The sequence below is a fragment of the Rattus norvegicus genome, chromosome 7, assembly GCF_021556685.1.
Source record: "Rattus norvegicus strain SHRSP/BbbUtx chromosome 7, alternate assembly SHRSP_T2T, whole genome shotgun sequence".
Taxonomy (NCBI): Eukaryota; Metazoa; Chordata; class Mammalia; order Rodentia; family Muridae; genus Rattus; species Rattus norvegicus.
This window is the reverse complement of record NC_141540.1, coordinates 73,736,000-73,743,240: the sequence shown is the minus strand read 5'-3', so window position 1 is coordinate 73,743,240 and position 7,241 is coordinate 73,736,000. Positions and strand designations below refer to the sequence as shown.

Here is a 7,241-nt window from a genome sequence, read left to right as displayed (position 1 = left end):
ATTGAAACATGATGATGTAACAATGAGGTAATCTTGGCTTCTCCAGAGCCATAGGATAGCTGCTGAAGAATGCTGTTAACCAGGTGTGGAAGCAGCCTAGGAAAAGAAGTTTGTTGCAGTCAACAAAGATGAAGACAGAGTTGGAGATCTGAAGACCACTGCGACATCAGGTACAGAGATACAGAGTTTGGAGTTTGCCCAACTTATTTCCTGTTGGGGATTGTAGTTAAGTGATTAGATGAATCTCAGAATAGACTGCTTTGGGGATTGTAGTTAAGTGATTAGATGAATCTCAGAATAGACTGAACTTTGGACTTTTAAGATTATTAAGACTGCTATAGACTATGGGGACTTTTGAAGTTTGACCAAATGTACTTTTTTTTTATTATGCTATGGCTAGATATGGCCTCATAGATGCATATGCTTAAACAAGCCTATTGGGGGCCAGGAAGGGGAATGTGATGGTTTGTATATGTTTGGCCCAGTACTATTAAAAGATGTGGCCTTGTTGGAGTAGGTGAGTCAATATGGGCATGGGCTTAAGACCTCATCTTAGCTATCTGGAAGTCAATATTCTGCGAGCAGCCTTTAGATGAAGATGTAGAACTATCAGCTCCTCTTGTACCATGCTGCCAGGGTGCTGCTATGTTCCCACCCTGATGATAATAGACTGAACCTCTGAACCTCTAAGCCAGTCCCAATTAAATGTTGCCCTTATAAGAGTTACCTTGGTCCTGGTGTGTGCTCACAGCAGTAAAACCCTAAGACATTCATTCTATGAGGGATGTTGCAGAAGTTGCATAATGCTTCCAAAACACAATAATTTCAAAACACAATAATTTCAGTTCAACACATTTGGTATTGTTTCAACACACACACACACACACACACACACACACACACACACACACACACACACATCAAAAATAAATAGAAAGAAAAAGCAAAAAGAAGGAAATCTGGGCTAAGTTTCAGCATGCCAGAGGGGGAGCTGGCATTTTCTGACTTCAGCAATGCCCCTGAAAGTGTCCTTTTTTTATGTGGCACCCAGCTTCAATTATGATTCATTAGGCAGCTGGAGTCTGCTTCAGGGCCCCGTCTGCCAGTGCCCTGCTTCATGGGGAGTGTGCCTGCTGGCCAGTGACTTGCAGTGGAGACTCCCTTCCTAATCAGATGAGCACTCAGTGGCTTTTCTGCCTTTTGAAAGCAAACTCAGCTTTCACAAAGCCCTGGTTGAACCCTCTGTGGTTAATTAAATGGTTTTACCCTGCACTTTGTTCCAACTTCTCCTTATTCCAGGCCACTCCATGCCCTGCGTTCTTTCACAAGACATTTGCTATGTGTTTCTTGAACTGCTGGCCTAGGGGAGAGAAATCCACAGTACTTGAATTCCTATGGTAAAGAACAGGCTTAGTTTATTCACCAGCAGTTGTAGAATAAAGAAAAAGACACAATCCTTGAGCATCAATCAGCGGGCTTGCTATTTTGTGGAGGATATAAAAACATATGTGTCTGAAGCAATTATGATTTAGTACTAATTACTTTTTCTTATTTATAAGCCATCTCTCTCCTATTAAGCACACAGGAAAATTGATAGGTGGAGACAAGAAAATCAAATGGAAGCGGTTGATGATTAGGATGCAGGATGGAAGCAGTTCAGGGGAGCTTGGGACCATGGTTGCAGTAGTATGCACGGTTGCAGTAGTATGCAGTCCTTCTTTGTCCAGGCCTGTGTTCTTGGAACTTGCTGTGGAGTAAATGTAGTGGTGGTGGGGAACATCTGGATTATGGAATCCTTAGAAAATACAAAGCTGACAAAGAAGGAAAAAATTAACTAATACCTCACCTCCCTGAGGCAATGATTGACACACTTTTGATATACTTTCTTCCAGTCTACTTCGTCTGTGTACTTTCCACAAAGTTGAGATCATATAATTGATTCAGTTTTACACCTTGCTATTTCCACTTGGCCTTGTCTAAATATGTTGAATTATCCCTGACCTTTCTTTGGAAATTTGAATTTTAATGGCTGAACAGTTTTACTGTGTGGCTTTACCATAGTGTATTTTCTAGCCCCATGGTTAGTTAGGTTGTGTCGTTCTCAGTTCATTATTCTAAACTATACCAGAACCAATATCCAATGAAGTACAACACCTAAATCAGTGGTTCTCAACCTGTGGGTTGAGACCCTTTTGGGGTCAAACTACCATTATACAGGGTTGCTTAAGACCATTGGAAAACACAGATACATTATAATTCATAATGATAGTAAAGTTACATTTATGTGGTAGCAACAAAAATAATTTTATGGTTGGGGTTTACCACAGCATGAGGAGCTATCTAGATGAAATAGATGATTTTCTACATATATACCACATATCAAACTTAAATCAAGAGAAGGTAAACTATCTAAACAGACTGATATTCCCTAAATAAATACAAGTCATTAAAAACCACCTAACCAAAAAAAAAAAGTCAGATAGCTTTGGTTCAGAATTTTACCAGACCTTCAATGAAGAGCTAAGTCTTCAAACTATTCCATAAAATAGAAACAAAAGAACACTACTGAATTCACTCTACAAAGCCAAAATTACTCTGACACCTAAACCACACAAAAGACCCAACAAAGAAAGAGAACATCAGAACAATTCTTCTTATGAATATCGGTGCAAAAAATACTCAATAAAATTCTAGCTGACCAGATCCAAGAACACATCAAAACCATCATTCACCATGAACAAGTAGGCTTCATCCCAGGGATGCAAGGTTCATGCAATATACAAAAATCCATTAACATAATCCACTCTATAAACAAACTCAAAGAAAAACAATTGCATGACTATCTCATTAGATACAGAAAATGCATTTGATAAAACACGACAGCCATTCATGTTAAAAATATTAGAGAGATCAGGAATTCAAGGCCCATACCTAAACATAATAAAAAGCAATATATAGCAAACCAATAGCCAATATCAAATAAAATGAAAGACATTGAATCAACCCACTAAAATTAGGGACAAGACAAGGATGCCCACACTCCCCATATCTATTCAATATAATACTTGAAGTTGGAGCCAGAATAAGACAACAAAAGGAGATCAAGGAGATACAAATTAGCAAAGAAGAATCAAAGTATCACTATTTGCAGATGATATGATAGAATACAGAAGGAACCCCAAAATTCCTACCAGAGAGCTTCTACAGCTGAAAAACAACGTTAGCAAAGTAGACAGATATAAAATTAACTCAAATATATCAGTAGCCTTCCTTTAGACAAATGATAAATAGACTGAGAAAGAAAATAGGGAAACAACACCCTTCACAATATTCACAAATAATATAAAATACATTGGGATAATTCTAACTAAATAAGTGAAAGATCTGTATAACAAGAACTTGAAGACTCTCAAAAAAATTGAAGAAGACCTCAAAAAATGGAGAGATGTCCCATGCTCATGGTTTGATAATATAGTAAAAATGGTCATCCTACCAAAAGCAATCTACAGATTCAACACAATCCCCAACAAAATTCCAACTCAATTTTCCAAAGACATAAAAGAGAAATTCTCAAATTCATCTGTAAAAACAAAATACCAAGAATAGCAAAAACAATTCTCAACAAGAAAAGAACTGTTGGGGATTCACAATCCCTGATCTCAAGCTATACTACAGAGCAATAGTGCTAAAAGCTGCATGGTATTTGTACAGAAACAGACACATTGATCAATAGAATAGAATTGAAGACACAGAAATAAAACCATACACTTAGGGACTTTTGATCTTTGACAAAGTAGCCAAAAATGTACAATGGCAAAAAGAAAGCATCTTCAATAAATGGTGCTGGTCTAACTGGCAGTCTGTATGTAGAAAAATGAAAATAGGTCCATATTTGTCACCTTGCAAAAAGCTCAAGTCCAAGTGGATCAAGACCCCACATAAAATCAGATACAATGAAACTAATGTAAGTGATAGTAGGAAAAAGCCTTGAACTCATGGAGGTAGAGGGGAGGTGTGAAGGGGGTAGGATTTCCTAACCAGAACTCCAATGGCTCAGGCTCTAAGATCAAGAATTGACAAATTGGACCTCATGAAACTGGAAAGCTTCTGTAAGGCAAAGGACATAGCCAATAGGACAAATCGACAACCTACAGTTTGGGGAAAAACTCTTCACTAATCCCACATCCAATAGAGGGCTAATATCCAAAATATATAAATAACTCAAGCAGCTAGCCTCCAAAAAATCAAACAACCCACTCAAAAAAAATGGGGTATAGAACTAAATAGAGAATTCACAACAGAGGAATCTTAAATAACTGAGGAGCACTAAAAGAAATGTTCAAAGTCCTTAGTGATAATGTAATAAGTTAGCAAATCAATATGACCTTGAGATGCCATTTTATACCAATCAGAATGGCTAAGATAAAAAGTCAAGTGACAACACATGTTGGCGAGGATGTGGAGAAAGACAAACACTCCTATGTTGTTGGTGGGATTGCAAACTGGTACAACCAATCTGGAAATCAATCTGAAGGTTCTTCAGTAAATTGGAAATAAATCTACCTGAAGACCAAGCTATACCACTTTTGGGCATATACTCAAAAGATGCCCCACCATGCCACAGGGGCATATGCTCCACTATGTTCATAGAGGCCTTATTTGTGATAGCCAGAAGCTGGAAACAACACAGATGTCTCACAATGGAAGAATAGATACAGAAAATGTGGTTCATTTACACAATGGAATACTACTCAGCTATTAAAAATGAGGACATCATGAGTTTGCAGACAATTGGATAGAACTAGAAAATATCATCCACCACCAATAGAAAGACAGGATAGCAAGTTGAGAGATGGGATTGTCATTCCACAGTTAAAAACTCTGCTCCAGAATTGTTCCTGTCTAAAAGAACTATAGGGACAAAAATGGAGAAGAGACTGAGGGAATGGAAATCCCCAGCCCAACTTGGGATCCATCTCAAGAGGAGGCTCCAAGGCCTGACACTATAACTAATGCTGTGGTGTGCTTACAGACAGGAACCTAGCATGGCTGCATAACTAGATGCTAAACCATTTTTCTCTTGGGAGTTCAAGATTCTCCCTGCAGCAAGTTTGCAAAGTCCACACACAAGTGACCAAAGAGTTCCTGTCCCATAACTCATCTTGTCTATGTACAAAATATTTCATATATCACCGCATAGATAAAAGCTGATGACAGCAACCACTCTTCCTCGATCCCCCCACCAGTACAACTCATCATACGTATTTATAGCCAAACTCATTCCCAATTTGTTAAATATTGTGTGAGATCCCACTTAGGATATGACAAATCTTGGTAAGCTACAGAGTCCCTGGACACCTGGCAACTCTCTTGCTGTGGACTTTGATTACATCCACCCCCTGTGGTTACAGTCACAACTCCCAGTAATGTCCGCACAATAAACTCATATCATATCAATTGATAATGATATAAACTGGCCACCTATAAAAATTAATCCCGTATGAAATATTCATAACTCCCTGTGGCCATTTAATGCCACACAGATCCACGTTGTCCTTTTCTTCCTCTCTCTTGGTGTGTTCTCTCTCTCTCTCTCTCTTTCTCTCTCTCTCTCTCTCTCTCCCTCTCTCTCTCTCCCTCCCTCCCTGTATCTCTCTCTCTCCTTCCCTCCCTCCCTTCCTCCCTCCCTGTATCTCTCTCTCTGTCTCTCTGTCTCTCTCTCTCTGTCTCTGTCTCTCTCTCTTCCTCCTTCCCTCCTTCCCTCTCTCCTCTTCTCCCTTTAAAACTCTGTGCCCGCCTTACCTTTTCACTGCCCAATCACAGGACTTTCCTTGTCTTGTGCCTGCCTTCACCTGCATAAAGACAGCAATCTACACATGGATCAGGTCACAGAGAGGGAAGATCTACTGTGAGTAGCTTGCTGAAGCAGGATAGGGATAATGAGCAGCTGATGTCTCTCGGCTGAGGTGCAGGGGCTCCATGGGGAAGCTAGGACCAGGACACTTAGAGGTACTGTTACTGTGCCTCAGAGAATGTCCCCTCCTGTTTCTCCTTGGTTTCTAAGGTGCTGATTGTGAGAGAGTGTCCAGTACTCTGCATGTGGGGAGAAAGCTGGGTATCTAGCCATAACTGGTCCAGGTGCTGGGGGACAGGGTCATGTTCAATCAGCAGCTGAAATGTCTGGATTGTCTGGCTAATTGAATCCTCCACCTCCTCTACTCGGAGAATGCAAACAAGGGTCCCCGTTCATCTCCAAGATGAGGTCCCCAGGATGGATGGCATTTCTGTTGTTGGGACTGGTGTGCATCTGGTTGACCTTTCACTTTCATGGTGGTGGCATAGTTAGAAGAAGCACTTTCCACAGACAAAGAGAAGCCATGTCTACGCTCGATGGTGGCAGGCATGGAGATGAGCGTGACAGAGTAGGGCCCTGGTCCTGTACAGATTCCGAAGACAGTCTTTCAAATATAGGTGCCAGCACCACCTAATCGTGGCACTTCTGTAGTAGAGTGCATCATGCTGTGCCAGGGATTATGCATCCCCATCCTTAATGATCACCTTGCAACTGATACAGGCAAAACACTCTGGGTGGCACTTAAACTCCCCAGTCACCATGACTGACCCTGTCATCAGTAGGGAGTACCCATGGCAGAATTCTCCAAACTTGGCCCAGTAGTCTTTGTGGCAGTACGTCCTTCTCATAGTGCCAAGTGGTGAGGGATTCCTGGCATTCTGAACACCTAAAGGGATCTCTGGAGGTGAAGTAAGCCTGGACAGACCAGTAATTCCCCCATCTTCTTCCCACACCCAGTAAACAGGCTCAGCTGCAAACCTGGGAGTGCCTCGGCTGGCTAAAGACCAGAACCATGACACCTTGGGTTACCCTGTGCTCACCTCTGCTTCCTAGGCAGCAGGAGAGAGAGGACTTCAGGCCCCTGCCTCTTTGGCAAATTCCCATAGGAGCACATGTCTAGTAGTCTCTTCCCCAATTCTCCAGAGCTCCATGACCCAGTTCCTGTCCTGACTTCCTTTGGTGATGAACAGCAATGTGGAAGTGTAAGCTGAATAAACCCTTTCTTCCCCAACTCGCTTCTTGGTCATGACGTTTGTGCAGGAATAGGAACCCTGACTAAGACAGGCATATCACTCCCACCATCATTTCAGTGAATTCAAACTCTACAGTTTGTGGTTGGCCACTTTGTCATATGAATTATTAAGACAAGGTTTGCTTCATATCTGTG

The 7,241-nt window shown here is 41.1% G+C and overlaps 1 pseudogene; it reads right to left on the bottom strand.

Annotated features, from left to right (window-relative positions):
- Positions 1-5,870: 5,870 nt before the first annotated feature.
- Limk2-ps1 (LIM domain kinase 2, pseudogene 1) lies at positions 5,871-6,968 on the bottom strand (annotated as a pseudogene).
- Between the last annotated feature and the right edge of the window lie 273 nt (positions 6,969-7,241).